General features: G+C 42.0%; 1 pseudogene; it reads left to right on the plus strand.

The window, feature by feature from the left end:
• The first annotated feature begins 15,676 nt into the window (after nucleotides 1-15,676).
• The window catches only part of LOC114638811, a 17,102-nt pseudogene continuing 11,447 nt past the window's right edge, over nucleotides 15,677-21,331 (plus strand).

The following is a 21,331-nucleotide window of genomic DNA, read 5'->3' on the forward strand; positions in this document are numbered from 1 at the left end:
GTGAGAAGTGGCAGGCCTGAGCACCAAGATTGGCTGCCATTCTGGGAGTCCCAGAAACTGCTGGGACACCTGGCAGAATGGAGGCGGGTAGTGCACAGTGTGTTCTGAGGGACACAAGGACAACAGAGAGTGCTCTAGTGCCGAGCCCCGGCAGGGAGTGCTTGCTTGCTATACTTGCTTAGCAGACTCTGGCCACCTGGTTAGCTTGCTGTAAGATGTAGAACTCTGCTGCAGAAATCCAGAGAAGCCTTCCATGACAGCTCGATAGTTGAGACCTTCTCCATGCTTACCCACAGTATCAGTTCCTGTAGTTGTGTTGCTGTTCCAGCCTCACATTGGTTGCCAGATGCGGGACCCTGTGGCTGGAACACAAAGAAGGGCCCCAAAAGACATATGGAGTCAGGTGTTCCAAGGTTTTATTGATCATGGTGTGGTAGATGGTATAAATGTGCACACACACACCCTCCCCCCATTTAGGCCAGGGTAGGCTGGACTTAAATAGGGGAGGGGGAAGAGAGGAGGGTATGGGAAAAGGTATAAGTAATTGGCTATGCCTTCTGACCTTTAGGTAACTCATTAATATGAAAATGTCTCAAGGCTGAAGCCTGTAGTCCTACATGACTGCAAGGTTCAGGTTAACTGGAGGTCTATACCTCGTGTCAGGAGTCTGAAATCCGGGGGTGTGACAAACTATGTGCTGTCCCTACACAGGCAATGGACATCTGTTGGGTCTCCAGCTATATCAAAGCCAATGCTCTACCAGAGACCAAATCATCCTTTCATGGTCTTCTTTGGCATTCCTCAAGCTTGTGCACTTGGATGAGTAGCTTGTTCTTTATGTTTGGGAATTTTTCTACTATGAGTTGTTTGAGAGCTTTACCCAAGACTTTGGCCTGGAGTTCTTTTCTGTCTTCTATGCAATGAAATTGTGAAGGGCTTTGTCAAGGAGTACATGGTGGGAGTTAGATGGGGGTGTGGGAAACACATATGATTATACTGTATACAATATAAATTCTGCGTGTTCTCTCTCTTATGAGGATCCTAGCTATGTGAATATATGGTTTTGTGTGTCTGATATGTGTAACAGTGGAAGCCAGGAAAAACCAAGAGACAGCAGAAATTACCTCCAAAACAGAGGAATAGTAAAACATAGGCAGTAAAGAAAGGGAACACTGAAGTAGAAAGGTTTAGGCAGTAAGAAGGCAGAGGGCTGAAAGCTGATGTGTATGTTGGAGGGAAGAATTAACTGATATAAAAAAGTATAAAGGAAACATGTGAAAAGCCAGATGTGTCCTCATTTTCAATATCAACTTCTCTATTTTGATGGTAACCAACTGCCCTGTAATCAGATTCAAGACCCACAGCATGGGGATTGAGGGGCAAATGTCTGGTTCTGTAGGCCTGTCTAATCCCAGCCTTACCCAGAGATGCCCCCAGTTCTGATGATAGGGAGGTTAATGCAAAGAAGCACAGGGGCCCAGGGTGCACAAATAAGGTGATTGTCAATCCTAGTGGATTACAAAACTAAGCAAACCAACATGAACATAAGAGAGAGACTTGTGAGGAGAGCCTAGGGAGTCCAGAGATGTTAGGAAGGCGAGAGTGGATGAGAATGTGCAGTTTGTATGGAGTACATGTGAAAATTTGTGTTTTTGGAAAAAAAAAAGTATCAGACTGCCTCCATGACTAGGTGCACAAGGTGACTTAGGCAGTAGTTATTCAGTGGATTTTTCATGATTCTAAGTTCACACCAGGGCTCTGAGACAAAATATATCATATGAGAGGAGCTAACCTGGCCCTGCTGCAGAGGAAGTGAGTCTACATACTGGTCTATGGATTCAACATTTTACTCCCTTTCTAAAGATTTTGATATTGATGCTAGGGCTGTCCTGTGTAAGAAGGTTCTGAGTCACTTTGGGTAAGGTGAAGAGAGGTCATTACAGTTCTTAAGATGAGATGACAGCTTGGTAGAGAGGCCTTGCTAAGATAGACGAGGGGATATGGTTGGAGTCTCAGAGAATTGTGGACTTCCTAGAACAATAGATATTTCTATGAGGCACAGGAAGAGTAGGAGGTAAAGGCTTTTGATCTTTCTCGCCCTTGGTAGCCTGTTAAGTGTGAAGTAGGCACCCTTCTCAGACAAATGCAGGGCTTACCAGGATGGACAGTCCTGGCTTTTGGATGTGCTGTTATGATGGAGTTGCTGTACAGGTTTGATGCTCAAGCTTTATGAGAGCACTGAAGAGAGGAAAAAAAAAAACATGAGACAAAAACAATGGTGAAGAAGAACGTGGTGCACAATATCGTTTTAAGCTTTACAGTCTCCGAAGGAAGGAATGTCATCTCTTTCCTGCAGCCAGATTTCTTTATTAAGACTCAAATATCTGTAACCCAGGATCCTGAACACTAGTCCAGACACAGCTTTGGCATTTGAGGGTTGTTATGGGAGTTTAATTGTTTTCTGAATGCAAGGTATAAAGCTGGAGTTTCTCGTGAATATTGAAGAAGTGTCTAAGGACACAGGTGATAACTGACAATACCTTCAGCCACTCTGTTACACACAGAGGGTCCCCAGAGGAACCCTGTAGTTGAATTGGGGAAAAACAGGAAGAAGCTGAGGAGAAGGGCAGTCCCATGAGAAGACCAGCAGTCTCAACAGATCTGTACCCCTGAGATCTCTCAGATACTAAGCCTCTAACCAGGGAGCATACACCAGCAGATATGAGGTCTGGACACACATACAGCAAAGACTGCCTGATCTGGCCTCAGTGAGTTAAGATACACCTAATCCTGGAAACACTTGAGGCCCCAGGGAGTGAAGAATTCTGGAGGAATGGGACTGGGGGTGAGGGGGAGACATCCTCATGGAGACAGCAGGGGAGTGGGAAACGGAGAAGATATAACATGAGAAGAGGTCGGGGTGGACCATAATGGGGGTGAACACTGGACTGTGAAAAAGGATTGAAGAATAATAAAACAACAGCAACATCAAAAAAAAAAATCAACCTCAAAGAGTCCCCAGAGTCTGTCTCTGGACAGAAAAAAAAAGTGAAGCCTTAGTAAATACCCTCTTGTCACATATTTTAACCCTATTTCCTCCCTGTTCTTCTCTGTTCACACTTAGGCCTAGATTTTCATAGGAAAAACACTAAGTGAGCCCATTGACCTCCAATCCACAAACTTAGACCTGAAGTCTTGGTTTATCATCCCTCCCTGTGGTCTAATCCCTAAGGATATGATGATTATACTACTTTGCTTGTTCAAGTCCATATGAGAGAGGAAAGAGAAGGAGGGCATGAGACTGAAAACCCGAAAACAAGGAAAAACCATATTTAGGAAATCTTTGATTTCAGATCCTGAAGACCTAATGGAGGAGTCCCAAATGAGCCCTCCATAGAGGAGGTACTCACCCTAAAAGTTACCACAGGATGGAACACAAAGCACATTCATTGAGGACAGGGCCTCTGACTCTGTCACACTGATTCAGAAGCTGGAGAGCTTCATGCCACAGCAATAGTATGCTAAATGACATTCACGGAGTCTTCAGAAAATGACGGTATGAGGTTTGAGGTAGTGTAGCTCCCCAACAGCCTACCACATATGGGAAAACCATGTAAGCCTGGACAGATGGTGAGAACTAATATTGAAACTGTCAAACAGACAGAAAGCATCACAGGATCAACATCTAAAACTTAGAACTTACCACAACTCTGAATGCTCTTTAAAAACAGGACCTTCATTGGATAAGATATTATGTTCCTAAACAATCTCTCAAGTTGGGAGCTGCTTTTCTGCCTGTCCATATGTGAGGAGTGCACATCCCTGTGATTCCCACTCCAGCCTCTGCTTTTTGGGTGTCTCAGGAAAGGACTGTGCCATCCTACACATAGCATTCCTAAGTAAATAGAATATACTCACCAAGTTCATCCCAGTCTTCTCCTCACAATCCCCTGCCTGCTCTCACCCTTCCTTCTCCAGCAATTTCAGTGCCTCTGAGGATTGGGACTTTTTTTTCCTGTTACTATGGGTGTTTAGCTCTTCTTTGAAAAGCAAGATTCCCAAGAGACTAGAGGTAAGGATCAGTGCTACTTCCCCACAAAGTAGAATCCCATGGGCTTAGAGCTCAAAGTCTCCATTCAACAACCCACCATGTGGTCTTCCCTACAAAGCAATGCAAAATACAATATAAAAGGAGTTTGAGGGGGAAAGGGAGACATGACAGTGCTTTATATACAATACTGCTGCATGAGTTTTTCGAAAACAAACATTTTATTTTTTTGCTTTTTTTCTTTTGTTCTGTTTTGTTTTGTTTTGTTTTCTCAAATCATAATTAATTCACACAGGGGTATAAACACAGAAAGGCAGGATGTGGGGAAGGGAATGACATGGGAGTGTGGGTGTTCAGGGGGAATACAGATATCTTCAGAACCGAGTATCGACTGGGTGAAGGTTCAGGGGACAAGTCACTATGACTCTGCCTATGACTCGATTGTCCTTATCTAAGTTGGTATTCTCTGCCAAGGCTACCTATTTACAAAGTCTATGACTACTCAGGCTTGTAGATTTCCACAAAAGCTGCCTATTGACATTAGCTTATAGCCATCTGTTTTAATGTTTTTCCACTGAGACCCAAGACTTGGTGTTTGTATACATGTATGACAGGCCTATTGCTGATTTTAGGCCTATGGCTGATTTTAAGCCTACAGTGTGTAAGCAGGGCTGCCCCTGACATCTCCTCCCTTCTCTAAGTATAGAAGGGCTATGGCAATTCTAAACTTGAGAAGGCAGGGATAGAGGCCTGACCTCCAGTATTTGAAGTGGACCTTGTAATGACTCCAGTCCCCCTGCCGTTGTCCAGTGAGGCATGAGAGCCATACCCATCCCGATGTCTTTTTCCTGGAGAGGGGATACTTTTGACATCAACCCCTACGCAGTCAGGCTTGTCCCTCAGGGAACCCATATAGATATTTTTATCTTTTACTGATATTCCCTTGCAGTGCTTAGCCTCGAAGCCTAAGCAAGTGTGGGACTGTGTAAGGGTATCCTGGATCATGGTGGAGCAGGTGTCTAGAACCCTGAGACTCTGTAGATTCTGGGCGAGATTCTACATGAGAACCGGTAGGAGTTCGATGCCCCCCCCCCCCAGAACCCAGGATCCTGAAAAAGCGGTCACGGTCTCCATAGAATTACTACATAGGCCAGGCTATAGGCCTCAGTCCCTAGGGATTTACATACTAATGAAGGCCAGAGGGCAGAGCAAATTAAACATGCCTCCCCCAGATACTCCCCCAACCTTCTCCCTTTCTCTCTCCCTATATAACTTGGGACTGCCCTGAGTTTTGGGGGGTACGCCTAGATCCATCTATTATCCGCCATGACAATAAATCTTTTTGAAACCAAGGACTTCCTTGTGTTATTGGGGCCTGCCGCCGCCAAGGCCCTCAGGCCACTGGAACCATAGAGTTTCCTTCTGAATGTGGGAACTGCCACGGTGGAGGAAGCCCCTCTGGGGCCACCGCACCGCTGTGGCGGCTTCTTAAATTTTCCCCACAAACAAGAATTCAGATTGCCTGTCAGAGGGGGTTCTGGGTGGCCCCTCTCTGCTTGGTCTAGGGGCAGAAGTCCCCCCCTTTTAGGTTGGGTGGAGATGGGTTTTGGAAACACCCTGTATAATGTAACAACCTCATCTTGAGTCTCGTGGTCCTCCATAGCTAACTTATGATAATGTATCTGAGTAGGTTTTGCTACCAAATTATTTATCTGTTGTATCACAGAGTTAGTCTGCCTATTTGAGAGCCAGGGACCAGCAGAAAAAAGCAAAAAGAACCCAAATAATGGTCCCAAGATGGAAGGAAATAGGGTTGACAACCTTGGAGAGGCTGCAAACCAATTCTTGTACCAGCATTCATCTGTCTCTTTCTCTCTCTGATTTTTTTCTTAGGGCCTTCACTACCTAATGCTCTCTTTAACCCTCCTTGTCTTCTCTATGTAAAGGCAACCTTCTTCTTTGAGGGTTGTACACAGTCAAGAGCTGTATACAGTCTTTTCTATTGTACTAGAGTAAATCAAGTCCAATAAGGATCTTTGCGATTTTAGGAGGTCTCTTCAGACGGTGAAACCAGGGATTTCTTCAGATTCGTGATGTCAATCTCTAGCTGTTTGATGTTCTTGTCAGTGACCCTTCAGAGGTCTGAGTAGTATAAGTTCGGAGGCCAGCATCTGGATTAGAACTTCTAACTGCAGACATCACGGGTGATTCATTTTTACCCGGAAAGGAAAAAGAAGGGTATTCTCAGGGAGATTTCTCTTCCCTGGATGTAAATTGTTATTCATCTTGTTTATGGTTGGGCCTGGCTTTGTGAGGGTATCTATTTATTTCATTAATCTTTTTGGTAGCCTGTTAGCTGTGCCTTCTGAGGTATCGGGCAGGCATATCAGTCCTCGGCCCCATAAAGGAACTGGGTCTGGACCATACCCTTTAAGGGTAAGAGGGTCCTTCCCCATATCTGTGGCAAAGTTTTGTTGGTCTTGGTGGTGCCAGAGGCAGTCAGCAGCAGATTTGCCATGAGCTTTCAGCTTTAGAGAGATAAAAGTGAACAAGGCATGATGGAGAGTATTTCAGGGGGACTCCTTCTGAGGGGGTACCATTCCCCCTCTTTTGTTTTTAAAGCCAATTTTTCAGAGTTCTTGTAAAATCAGGGCAGAAGCACCAACAGTCGCTCCTTCCACACTCAGAGAGTCATGAAGACCCTATTTAAGGATATATAAATCTATATTAATAATCTTTTCTCAACGGACTGTTATAGCATCGCTGACAACTAATCAGACTATATAATATACTGATTAGTAATAGCTTCTACTTTTTGTGAGATTAACTTTCTTTTGTCAATTAATTGTTGAGGAAAATTAGGGTTTACCTCTCTCTTCAGAATATTGAACAGAGACTTAAATTCTTTTATGGAGAGCTTAAAATAGGATCTTAGCCAATTAACAACTCCTAGAAACTTTTGAAATTAATTTAAAATAAGTAAACTCTCTCCCTCTCTTTTTTTTTAGACCCTTTATCTGTGTGTTCTTTTATTAGATATTATACAAATTTACCTTTCAATGTTATCTCCTCTCCCATTCTCCCCCAAAACCCCTTATCCCATACCCCCTCCTCCTAATTTTTGTGAGGGTGTGCTCCAAACATCCTCCCAGTCCCATCTCCCTGCTCTCGAATTCCCACACAGTAGGGGATCCAAACTTTTGGGGGCCATGACCCCCTACTTTCACTGAAGTCTAACAAGGTCACCCTCAATTCCCTATACAGGTGCATGAGTCTCTCCCTCTGTGCTCTCTGGCTGGCGGTTTAGACTTTGGGAGCTCTGGTTGGAACTTTTGATACTCCTTCTAGAAAGGACCAAAGCATCCACACTTTGATCTTCCTTATTCTATATGAGATGTATATGTAACTACATATACATCTTCTATATGTAGTTTCTTAGAAGAAATTGTGAGCGTTTGGGCTAATATCCACTTATCAGTGAGTGCATACCATGTATGTTCTTTTGAGATTGGGTCACTTCACTCAAGATGATATTTTCCAGCTCCATCCATTTCCCTAGGAATTTCGTGAACTGATTGTTTTTAATAGCTGAGTAGTACTCCATTGTATAAATGTACCACATTTTCTGCATCCATTCTTCTGTTGAAGGGCATCTGGGTTCTTTCCAACTTCTGGCCATTATAAATAAGGCTGCTATGAACATGGTGGAGCATGTGTCCCTGTTGCATGTTGAAACGTCTTTTGGGTATATGCCCAGGAGTGGTACAGCTGAGACCTCAGGTAACACTATGTTCAAGCCAGACTGCCTTCCATAGTGGTTGTACTAGTTTACAATCCCACCAACAGTAGAGGAGTGTTCCTCTTTCTCCACATCCTCACCAACATGTGCTGTCACCTATGTTTTTGATATTAGCCATTCTGACTGGTTTGAGGTGGAATCTCAGGGTTGTTTTCATTTGCATTTCCCTAATGACTAGAGATGCTGAACACTTCTTTAGGTGCTTCTCAATCATTTGAGCTTCCTCAGTTGAGAATTCTTTGTTTATCTCTGTGCTCCATTTTTTAATAGGGTTCTTTGATTGTCTAGAGTCTAATTTCTTCAGTTCTTGTATACATTGGATATTAGCCCTTTATCAGATGTAGGGTTGGTGAAGATCTTTTCCCAATCTGTTGGTTGCCGCTCTGTCCCATTGACTGTGTCCTTTACTTTACAGAAGCTTTGCAGCTTTATGAGGTCCCATTTGTCAATTCTTGGTTTTAGAGCACAGGCCATTGGTGTTCTGTTCAGGAACTTTTTTCCTGTGCCTATGTGTTCCAGGCTTTTCCCCAGTTTCTCTTCTATTAGTTTCAGTGTGGCTGGTTTTAGGTGGAGGGCCTTAATCCACATGGAATTGAACTTTGTACAGGAGATAAGTATGGATCAATTTGCATTTTTCTACATGCTGACCAACAGTTGGACCAGCACCATTTGCTGAAAATGCTATCTTTTTTCCACTTGATGGCTTTAGCCCCTTTGTCAAAGATCAAGTGACCATAGGTATGGGGGTTTATTTCTGGGTCTTCTATTCTATTCCATTGATCCTCCTGACTCTCTCTGTTCCAATACCATGCAATTTTTATCACTATTGCTTTGTAGTACAGCTTGAAGTCGGGGAAGGTGATTCCTCCAGAAGTTCTTTTATTGCTGAGAGTAGTTTTCGCAATCCTGGGTTTTTTGTTATTCCAAATCAATTTTAAGATGGCTCTTTCTATCTCTGTGAAGAATTGAGTGGGAATTTTGATGGGGATTCCATTAAATCTGTAGATGGCTTTTGGCAAAATAGCCATTTTTACTATATTAATCTTTCCAATCCATGAGCATGGGAGATCTTTCCATCTTCTGAGATCTGTTTCGATTTCTTTCTTCAGGGGGATGAAGTTCTTGTCATACAGGTGTTTTACATGCTTGCTTAGGTTCACACCAAGGTATTTTATATTATCTGGGACTATTGTGAAGGGTGTCATTTTCATAATTTCTTTCTCAGCCAGTTAATCTTTTGAGTAGAGGAAGGCTACTGATTTGCTTGAGTTAATTTTATATCCAGCCACTTTGCTAAAGTTGTTTATCAGGTTTAGGAGTTCTCTGGTGGAAGTTTTGGGGTCACTTAAGTATACTGTCATATCATCTGCAAATAGTGAGATTTTGACTTCTTCCTTTCCAATTTGTATCCCTTTGACCTCCTTGTGTTGCCTAATTGCTCTGGCTAGGACTTCCAATACTATATTAAATAAGTAGGGGGAGAGTGGGCAGCCTTGCCTAGTCCATGATTTTAGTGGGATTGCTTCAAGTTTCTCTCTATTTAGTTTGATGCTGGCTACTGGTTTGCTGTATATTGCTTTTACTATGTTTAGGTATGGACCTTGAATACCTGACCTTTCCAAGACTTTTATCATGAAGGGGTGTCGAATTTTGTCAAATGCTTTCTCAGCATCTAGTGAGATGATGATGTGGTTTTTTTCTTTGAGTTTGTTTATATAATGGATTACATTGATGGATTTCTGAATATTGAATCAACCCTGCATTCCTGGGATAAAGACTACTTGATCGTTATGGATAATTGTTTTGATGTGTTCTTGGATTCAGTTCGCTAGAAATTTATTGAGTAATTTTGCATCGATGTTCATAAGGGAGATTGACCTGAAGTTATCTTTCTTTTTTGGGTCTTTGTGTGGTTTAGGTATGAGCGTAATTGTGGCTTCGTAGAATGAACTGGGTAGTGTACCTTCTGTTTCTATTTTGTGGAATAGTTTGAAAAGAATTGGAATTAGGTCTTCCTTGAAGGTCTGATAGAATTCTGCACTAAAACCGTCTGGTCCCGGACTTTTCTTTGCAGGGAGACTTTTAATGACTGCTTCTATTTCTTTTGGGGTTATGGGACTGTTTAGATGGTTTATCTGGTCCTGATTTAACATTGGTAACTGGTATTTGTCTAGAAAATTGTCCATTTCATCCAAATTTTCCAATTTTTTTGAGTACAGGCTTTTGTAGTAGGATCTGATAATTTTTTTAATTTCCTCAGTTTCTGTTGTTATGTCACCCTTTTCAGTTCTAATTTTATTAATTTGCATACTGTCTCTCTGCCCTCTGATTAGTCTAGCTAAGGGTTTATCTATCTTGTTGATTTTCTCAAAGAACAAGCTCCTGGTTTTATTGATTCTTTGGATAGTTCTTTTTGTTTCTATTTGGTTGATTTCAGCCCTGAGTTTGTTTATTTCCTGCCATCTAGTCCTCTTGGGTGTATTAGCTTCTTTTTGTTCTAGGTCTTTCAGGTGCACTGTCAAGCTGCTAGTGTATGCTCCCTCCAGTTTCTTTTTGTAGGCACTTAGAGCTATGAACTTTCCTTTTAGCACTGCTTTCATTGTATCCCATAGATTTTGGTATGATGTGTCATCATTTTCATTAAATTCTAAAAAGTTTTTAATTTCTTTCTTTACTTCTTCCCTTACCTGATTATCAAGGAGTAGGGTGTTGTTCAGTTTCCATGTGAATGTCGGCTTTCCATTGTCTTTGTCATTTTTGAAGACCAGCCTTAGACCATGGTGATCTGATAGGATGCAGGGAATTATTTCAATTTTTTTTTACATCTGTTGAGGCCTGTCTTGTGCCCAATTATATGGTCTATTTTGGAGAAGGTACCATGAGGTTCTGAGAAAAAGGTATATTCTTTTGCTTTAGGGTGAAATGTTCTATAGATATCTGTTAAGTCCATTTGGTTCATAACTTCTGTTAGTTTCACTGTATCTCTGCTTAGTTTCTGTTTCCATGATCTATCCATTGCTGAGAGTGGGGTGTTGAAGTCTCCCACTATTATTGTGTGAGGTGCAGTGTGTGTTTTGAGCTTTAGTAAGGTTTCTTTTATGAAAGTCAATGCTCTTGTATTTGGTGCATAGATATTCAGAATTGAGAGTTCATGTTGGTTGACGTTTCCTTTGACAAGTATGAAATGCCCTTCCTTATCCTTTTTGATAGCTTTAAGTTGAAAGTCGATTTTATTCTATATTAGAATGGCTACTCCAGCTTGTTTCTTAGGGTCATTTGCTTCAAAAATTGTTTTCCAACCTTTTACTCTAAGGTAGTGTCTGTCTTTGTCACTGAGGTGGGTTTCCTGTAAGCAGCAAAAAGCTGGGTCCTGTTTGCGTATCCAGCCTGTTACCCTATGCCTTTTTATTGGGGAATTGAGTCCATTGATGTTAAGAGATATTAAGGAGAGGGTGTTGTTGCTTCCTGTCATATTTGCTAATAGTGGAGACATCGTTTGTGTGGTTATCCTCTTTTGGGTTTGATGGAAAAGAATTATTTTCTTGCTCTTTCAAGGGTATGATTGCCCTCCTTGTATTGGAGCTTTCCTGCTATTATCCTTAGTAGAGCAGGACTTGTGGGAAGATACTGTGTAAATTGTGTTTTGTCATGGAATATCTTAGTTTCTCCATCTATGGTAATTGAAAGTTTTGCTGGGTAAAGTAGCTTGGGCTGGCATTTATGTTCTCTTAGGGTTTGTATGATATTTGTCCAGGATCTTCTGGCTTTTATAGTATCTGGTGAGAAGTCAGGCGTAATTCTGATAGGTTTGCCTTTATATGTTACTTGGCCTTTTTCCCTTACTGCTTTTAAAATTCTTTCTTTGTCTTGTGCATTTTGTGTCTTGATTATTATGTGACAGGAGGTATTTCTTTTTTGATCTAGTCTGTTTGGTGTTCTGTAGGCTTCTTGTGTGATTATGGGCATCTCATTCCTTAGGTTAGGGAAGTTTTCCTCAATAATTTTGTTGAAGATATTTACTGGCCCTTTAAGTTGGGAATCTTCACTCTCATCTATACCTATTATCCTTAGGTTTGGTCTTCTCATTGCGTCCTGGATTTCCTGGATATTTTGTGTTAAGAGCTTTTTGCATTTTGCATTTTCTTTGACAGTTGTGTCAATATTTTCTAAGATGTCTTCTGCACCTGAGATTCTTTCTTCTATCTCTTGTATTCCGTTGCTGATGCTTGTGTCTATGACTCCTGATTTCTTTCTTAGGTTTTCTATCTCCAGGGTAATCTCCCTTTGTGATTTCTTTATTGTTTCTACTTCCATTTTTATGTCCTGGATGGTTTTGTTCAATTCCTTCATCTGTTTGTTTGTGTTTTCTTGTAATTCTTTAAAGGATTTTTGTGTTTCTTTAAGGACTTCATCCTTTTTTCCTGTGTTCTCCTTAAGTTTTTTGATAGTGTTATTTATTTCCTTCTTATAGTCCTCTAGCATCATCATTAGAAGTGATTTTAGATCTGGTTCTTGTTTTCCTGGTGATAAGGGGAGTTCAGGACTTTCTAATGTGGGAGAACTAGGTTCTGATGATGGCAAGTACCTTGGGTTGCTGGTGCTTTTGTTCTTGCACTTGCCTTTTGCCATCTGGATCACCTTTGTGCTATCTGTGCTGTCTCTGACTGGGACCTGCCTTTCCTATTATCTAGGTTGTGTCAGAACTGTTTGGAATGGGTTTTGCTGCTGGGGTTAGAGCTGAGGCCCAAGATCTGCTCCGTGCTCAAGTGGAAACAGGAAGGGGCCCGGGCTCCGGGTCAGGAGTGGATTCCTGGGTCCCAGTGGGTCCCATTTGCTCCCTGATTGGGGGCAGGTATTGCCACCTCCTAGCCTAAGATACTGCTTGTGTTAGAGCTACTGAGAGCCCCCACTTCCTCTGGGTTCTGTGATATTGGGTGCAGAGCTGACTCCCAGGATCTGTGAGTGCTTGGGCCCAGACCGGATGGAGTCCCTACTCCAGGCCAGGAGCGAATTCCTGGGTCCCAGTGGGTCCCAGTTTCTCCCTGTTTCAGGCAAGTGCTGCTTTTTCCTTACCTGGGATACTGAGTGAGTTAAAGCTTCTGGGAGTCCCTCTTTCTCTCTGTTTTCTGGGGTTGGGTACGGAGCTGCCGCCTGTGACCTGCTCTATGCTCGGGCCCAGACCCGAAGTCAAAACAAACATTTTAAACTTAAAAAAATTGCCCGTTGACAAGATGAAGTCATGATAGCCCAGGTGTTTCTTTACAATTGCACAGACATCTACTAAAGAAAAAGAGGAGTCAAAAATATGATTTTGGCTGCTACTTGTTACTCTGGTTATAGATTAGGTAGTCTTTTACTAGAAGTGTGAGGATGTTTTATTTTGGATTTGAACATTTGTATATCACCATCTTCCATGATACCATCAAGTAGGGTTGTATTATTCCAAACATATACTCTCAGATGTGCTACCAGAGGGAGATATCCTGTGTGAGCAATTGATTGTCAGTCAACCTCCCATCCAAATACCCAGCAGACCCAAATACCTTGTCTGTATTGCCTCTTCCTTAAATATGGATTAGCCAGATGCAACAACTTTAATTAAGAAGAGATAACTTGACATATGAAAGAACAGTGACCATGGATACATCTCTAAATTCAATACTCTTAGATTTTTTTTCCTACATTGGGACAAAACTGTCTCTTCCCAAGTTGTCTACAGGAGGTGGTACCTCCTGCACTCTAAGCACAATAAGCATGATACCATCAGAGTGATGAGTGAGATCTCTGCAATAGATGTTACTGTCCCTAATGATGCATGTTGATGCATCCCCCAGATTATTAGCTGTCAGGCATGCGTCATTTGCAGCAACAATAAAACTTCACCAAGAGCAACTTTGGCTGTAGTCACCACCCAGTTGAGTTTACATTAATCCACAATAGTTCTCCAGGGTGAAAATAGATATCTTGATGGAAGACATAGATGGAATGACTTTGTCTGTATTGTTCAATAATGTATTTTTTACATTGATTCCTGGAGAACTCTATGTATACCAAGGCCCTGGTTTTCTTTTTGGTAAAAGGAGGCAGTTGTGAAATTTTCCACTAGTTTCTGCCATAATGTCACTTCCTAAATCAGGCAGCCACTATGGGGTTTATGCCAATTGATAACATGTCTGTCCCACCTCTTCATTCCTGAGTTGCAAAATAAGAATGTTAACTTGAGACCATGTGTGTGAACCACCTCAAGGCCTGTCCTCTAATTTGGGCTGCACAGAAGAATTTGGGGTCTTTACAAAGTGTTATCAGGTCAAATTCAATGCATAGTAACAAAAAACATTAATTTATTTTTTCTAATTCTTATTGCTGTACTTAGAAAGCGCCTTTGTAGCTCTGTGGAAGCAAAGAAAAGAATTACAGAAGGATAGAGTTGATGCCAGAACTTTCCTCAAAGGCACCCAGTCTCTATGATGCAAAGAGCTCTGAGTTGTCTGGTCCAAGCCTGAGAACTAATTGAGACTTCCTATGATAGTCAAGACCTCTTTTTACCAGACCTAGAATTTTTCTGCAAAGCTCCATGATTCTTGAACAGCAAGTCCAATTATATGGTTCATTGAGATGGATAGTCTTTGAGTCTGAACAAGTACTTGCTTGAGTTACTACATTAAACTAGCTTTGCGATATTTTTTCTTTGAAATTTCATCACAATAAATTGTTTTTATCTATAAAAAACACAAAGTTTCCATTCTTATTTTGGCAAAAAACATAATGTCCAAACCCATCATCTTCTTTGAACATGTTCTTGAGTACTTAAGCACAATGAGCCAACCACTGTATACTTTTATGATCTGTGGCTATAAATACTTGGTCACCCAAAGTCTTGTCTTGCATTACAGATATCCAAGATCTTTTATTCTGTGATATCCTGAAAGTTCATTGAGTTCTCCCTAAATTTGTGTTACAATGTCTAACAAAGAGAATATTAGTATGATTAAATCACGACATTCACTTGCAGCATCTATTTATAACCTGTGTGTCATGACTCTTTTAGGGGTCATGTTTTAGATATACTGCACATTATATATTTTACATAAAATTCGTAACTATAATAAAATTATACTGATAAAGGAGCAATGAAATACATCTAAGGCTGAGGTCATCACAATATGAGGAACTGTATTAAAGGTTCAGACTATCAGGTTGGGAACCAATGACTTAATTACAGACTTGGTCTTGCCCTGCATGCTTTGTATTTACCACACTCCCCCACCCACCTTCATCCTTCACAGCCACATTCTCTCCTCTCTCTCTTATTTGAATAAAGATGAGATGCCCTCACGCTGGGCAACACAAACAATGTCCTTCAGGCTAAATCAGCCCACCACCTGTTTTTGTAAATAAAATGTACTCCCTCTCACCCATATGTTCATATACTACATATGCTTGTGTTTGTGCTACAGTAATAGAGGTGAGAATTTACACATATGCAACATGGGTCTCAAAGCAGAAAATAATACCTGGATGCTTACAAGAGCAGTTCCATGATCCTGGATCAAGGTCCCACACCCTTAGTGTTGCTGTGCTGCCTCCAGGGAGCCACTTTGAAGGGTGTAGTTGCCATTTTATCCTGAGATCCAGGAGTCTCAGAATCTGGCCACAGATTCAACATCCCCAGAGAGCACAGTCATGAGAATTTCTGATAAGGAAAGTAGAGCTTATCCAAGCCAGATCTGTGGTTTCCTGACCTTCCTTTGTCCCACACTGGAACTATAAAAGCAGGATCCAGGACAGGAACAAACCAGAAGCTCACCCCACACTGTACCACTGCCAAAATGCAGGCCCTACTATTCCAGATGGCACTCCACTTTCCTTAAAGAGCTGGAGCTAATGAGTTTTGACTACATCTCTCTAGCTTCTGCGTTTTCAGCAACTTACCATAATCTCTTCGCTCTGGTACAGAGACCTTAACATGAGGCAGAATCTTAAACTCACATAGTACAGGGAAAGTTCCTAGGTCAATGAAGAATGAAAAACAAATTCCTCTTTAGAAAGTTACATCAAAATTCTCTGTTCTGATAGGCAGGTCTTCTCTGGCCTTCCCTTGGTGTTGAGGAAGGAAGATGAAGGTGTGGAGAAATGTCTGACGAAGTGGAAAGTCAGAAACATGAATGGACATTGTGTTCTGAATGAAGGATGAGGGTGGACAGAAAGCACTGGGGAGGAAAGATCAACAGGAGAGAAAAGAACCAAGGGTGTTTGGAGGGGCCTGAGCCCCATGCAAGGTGGGCTGGGCTTAGAGCAGTAGCTAAGCTGTACCCCATCTTAACTTGCAAACACTGTGTTGGGATGTCCTGCAAGTTTGTGACAAGGGACTGTGGATTATTTGTTCCAGAGGAGATTATTGATGGTCTTGAGGCTAAACCACATTCAAGCCCTTACATGGCCCATCTGAAGATCAACACTGACAGATGTTTTGAGGACAGCTGTGGTGGGTTTCTCATAACCCACCAACTTGTGATGACTTCTGAACACTGTTTAAAAAAAAAGGTAAGAAGCTTCTCTTCCTGTGAGAAAATGCAGGATCCAAAGTCACAAAGCAGCAGAGGCCTCAGGAAGGCTCTCAGGACTGTTCTTCTCCAGATGGGCTCTCCTTATAATGAGAGGATAAAGGGAGCACAAGGCCACTCACTGGACGATTCATGTGTAGTCTCCATTTCTAAAGTTCAGAGCTTTAAGCAGGACTCTAGTCAAGAGAAAAACTCCAGTTCTGGTCTTATGCTGGTGTCACTAGAGCTCAGACATGGGCTGGGGTGTAACTCAATGTAGGATGCCTGTCTACCATATTTAAAGCCATGGGTTCAATGCATGCACTGGAAGGTGTGGTGTGGGAGACTTCTCAGTCCTATATTTCCCTGAGCCCTATCCTGCTGTCCATCTCAAGTCTCTCTAGAAGTTCTGCCTTGGGCTAGAGAAGAAAGACCCTGGTGACCGTCACCTTGGGAGGAATCCTCCTCATAAGACTTTTCTCTGTTGTTTTTTTTTTTTTCAACAGAAAAATCACTGTCACCCTTGGAGCTCATGATGTAAGCAAGAGAGAATCCACACAACAGAAGATAAAAGTCAAAAACCAAATCGTTCAAGAAAATTACATATTTTTGCAATCTCCATGGCACCATGTTACTGAAGGTGCTCTTATTTATCTGACCCTACTGAAGTTTCTCCTCTTAAACTCTCCCCCTGGATCTGGCCTTTAAATTTTCTCTTGTCCAATCATTTTCATCATCACCCACTCCTGAACCCTATGTCATTATGGACCCACTGGGAAGGAACTCATGTCTAAGCATCCTTCTCTGATTTGCCATCCCTTTTCTCCTTCTCCCAACAGCTTAAAGAGCAAGCTGAGTTGACTCTTTCTGTGGATGTAATTCCCCTGCCTGGTCCCTCTGTCTTTATTGACCCTGGGAAAATATACTGGGCAGCTGGATGGGGGTGAACTGGAGTGACAGAACCTACCTCAGATACCCTGAGAGAGGTAAAACTGAGAATCATGGGTAAAGACGCCTGTAAAATCTATAGGCATTATAACTATAAATTCCAGGTCTGTGTGGACAGTCCCACACCATTACAAATAGCATAAGGGTGAGTACACACTTGTGTTTCCTCCCCACATCACAAGACAGCATCAGTGAAGTAAGTGTGGTGAACAACTCTCTATGGCAGTGACTAATGTCTTTGTTTCTAGACTACTACTCCCAAGACTGGGAACTGACATTATCCCTCTCTGTCTCATCTTCCTATGCCCAAGCACTGCCCAAAACCATCCTATGCGACTCCAGAAGAGAAAGGAAGGAAGTAGAGGGAGACATGTTAGCATTGAGGAAAGGACAGAGGGTAGTGAATCAGTCAGTAAATCCTCAATTTAAGACTCATAGACAGCCAGGACCTTGTACCTCATTACAGGATTACCTATCTTTGAGCTCCTATTTAGGGAAAAGAAATCTTTGCTTGTACTCTGATTTTCCTTACTTACAGGGATATTCCAGGGGATGTCTACTGTGTGCTGGAGTGGCCCGTGACATTGTATCTCATGGATGTGGAAAAGGAACACCCCCATAATCTTCACCCGAATCTCTTTGTATGTGCCCTGGATTAATACAGTCATAGAGGGAAATTAGTTGAAAAATCTGATCAATCTGTGTCAGACTCTCAAAGCCAGATTTCATTTAGTATCCTTTAGTTTTAACAAAGCCTGTCCCCAATCTGCCTCTAGCCTGTCCCCAAGACAATCCCCAAAATAGGCAAGTCAGTGATGATAGATTGTTCTCTGTAATGCAAGTCAATGAAGACCTAACCTCCTGTAGCTCTGTGACTTCAAGCTGTGCTCTAAACTTTCAGCCCCTCTCTATGTTCAATGAAGAATTGATTTGAGCTATTCTCTTGCCATATTAAGAATCTTGACGCTCTTCCGGTTTGGGACCGAGCCTAGAGCAGGTCGCAGGCAGCAGCTCCGTACCCAACCGCAGAAAACCAAGAAAAACAGGGACTCCCAGGAGCTTGAACTCACGCAGCATCCCAGGTAAGGAAAAAGCAGCACTCACCCCAAACAGGGAGCAACAGGGTCCCACTGGGACCCAGGAATTCGCTCCTGGCCTGGAGCCGGCTCCATCCGGTCTGGGCCGAGCACTCGCAGATCCCGGGAGGCAGCTCTGCACCCAATCTCGCAGACTCCAGAGGAAGCGGGGCTCGCAGGACCTCTGTGCCAAGCAGGGTCTTGGGCTAGGAGGTGGCAGTGCTTGCCCCCGAACAGGGAGTGGCTAGGACCCACTGGGACCCAGGAGTTCACTCCAGGGCCCGGAGCGTGGGTTCCTTCCTGTCTGTGCCAGAGCAGATCCCGGGAGTCAGCTCTGCACCCAAACTCACAGAACCTAGAGGGAGCAGGGCTCTCCGTGGCTCAAGCTAGCTCAAGCAGTTTCTTAGGCTAGGAGGTGGCAGTGCTCGCCCCAAATCAGGAAGCAACTGGGACCCACTGGGACCCACTGGGACTCATTGGGATCCAGGAATCCGCTCCTGACCCGGAGCCCCGGCCCCTTCCGGTTTCCACCTGAGCACCGAGCACATCTTGGGCCTCATCTCTAACTCAAGCAGCAAAACCCATCCCAAACAGTTCTGACACAACCTAAATAATAGGAAAGACAGGCCCCAGTCAGAGACAGCACTGATAGCACAAAGGTGATCCAGATGGCAAAAGGCAAGCGCAAGAACACAAGCACCAGCAACCCAAGGTACTTGCCATTATCAGAACCTAGTTCTCCCACATTAGAAAGTCCTGAACTCCCCATATCACCAGGAAAACAAGAACCAGATCTAAAATCATTTCTAATGATGATGCTAGAGGACTACAAGAAGGAAGTAAATAACACTATCAAAAAAACTTGAGGAGAACACAGGAAAACAGGATGAAGTCCTTAAAGAAACACAAAAATCCTTTAAAGAATTACAAGAAAACACAAACAAACAGATGAAGGAATTGAACAAAACCATCCAGGACATAAAAATGGAAGTGGAAACAATAAAGAAATCACAAAGGGAGACTATCCTGGAGATAGAAAACCTAAAAAAGAAATAAGGAGTCATAGACACAAGCATCACCAACAGAATACAAGAGATAAAAGAAAGAATCTCAGGTGCAGAAGATACCTTAGAAAATATTGACACAACTATCAAAGAAAATGCAAAATGCAAAAAGTTGCTATCTCAAAATATCCAGGAAATCCAGGACGCAATGAGAAGACCAAACCTAAGGATAATAGGTATAGATGAGAGTGAAGATTCCCAACTTAAAGGGCCAGTAAATATCTTCAACAAAATTATTGAGGAAAACTTCCCTAACCTAAGGAATGAGATGCCCATAATCACACAAGAAGCCTACAGAACGCCAAACAGACTAGATCAAAAAAGAAATACCTCCCGTCACATAATAATCAAGACTCAAAATGTACAAAACAAAGACAGAATTTTAAAAGCAGTAAGGGAAAAAGGCCAAATAACATATAAAGGCAAACCTATCAGAATTACACCTGACTTCTCACCAGATACTATAAAAGCCAGAAGATCCTGGACAAATATCATACAGACCCTAAGAGAACATAAATGCCAGCCCAAGCTACTTTACCCAGCAAAACTCTCAATTACCATAGATGGAGAAACTAAGATATTCCATGACAAAACTGAATTTACACAGTATCTTCCCACAAATCCAGCTTTACAAAGGATAATAGCAGGAAAGCTCCAATACAAGGAGGGCAATCATACCCCAGAAAGAGCAAGAAAATAATCCTTTTCCATCAAACCCAAAAGAAGATAACCACACAAACGATGTCTCCACTATTAGCAAAAATGACAGGAAGCAAGAACACCCTCTCCTTAATATCTCTTAACATCAATGGACTCAATTCCCCAATAAAAAGGCATAGGGTAACAGGCTGGATACGCAAACAGGACCCAGCTTTTTGCTGCTTACAGGAAACCCACCTCAGTGACAAAGACAGACACTACCTTAGAGTAAAAGGTTGGAAAACAATTTTTCAAGCAAATGGCACTAAGAAACAAGCGGGAGTAGCCATTCTAATATCGAATAAAATCAACTTTCAACTTAAAACTATCAAAAAGGATAAGGAAGGGCATTTCATACTTGTCAAAGGAAAAGTCAACCAACATGAACTCTCAATTCTGAATATCTATGCGGCAAATACAAGAGCATCGAATTTCATAAAAGAAACCTTACTAAAGCTCAAAACACACATTGCACCTCACATAATAATAGTGGGAGACTTCAACACCCCACTCTCAGCAATGGATAAATCATGGAAACAGAAACTAAATAGAGATACAGTAAAACTAACAGAAGTTATGAACCAAATGGACTTAACAAATATCTATAGGACATTTCACCCTAAAGCAAAAGAATATACCTTTTTCTCAGCACCTCATGGTACCTTCTCCAAAATAGACCATATAATTGGGCACAAGACAGGCCTCAACAGATATAAGAAAATTGAAATAATTCCCTGCATCCTATCAGATCACCATGGTCTAAGGCTGGTCTTCAAAAATGACAAAGAGAATGGAAAGCCCACATTTACATGGAAACTGAACAACACCCTACTCCTTGATAATCAGGTAAGGGAAGAAATAAAGAAAGAAATTAAAAACTTTTTAGAATTTAATGAAAATGATGACACATCATACCAAAATTTATGGGATACAATGAAAGCAGTGCTAAGAGGAAAATTCATAGCTCTAAGTGCCTACAAAAAGAAACTGGAGGGAGCATACACTAACAGCTTGACAGAGCACCTGAAAGACCTAGAACAAAAAGAAGCTAATACACCCAAGAGGAGTAGAAGGCAGGAAATAATTAAACTCAGGGCTGAAATCAACCAAATTGAAACAAAAAGAACTATCCAAAGAATCAATAAAACCAGGAG

The sequence above is a fragment of the Grammomys surdaster genome, unplaced genomic scaffold (genome assembly GCF_004785775.1).
Source record: "Grammomys surdaster isolate TR1022 unplaced genomic scaffold, NIH_TR_1.0 125630, whole genome shotgun sequence".
NCBI classification, from domain to species: Eukaryota; Metazoa; Chordata; class Mammalia; order Rodentia; family Muridae; genus Grammomys; species Grammomys surdaster.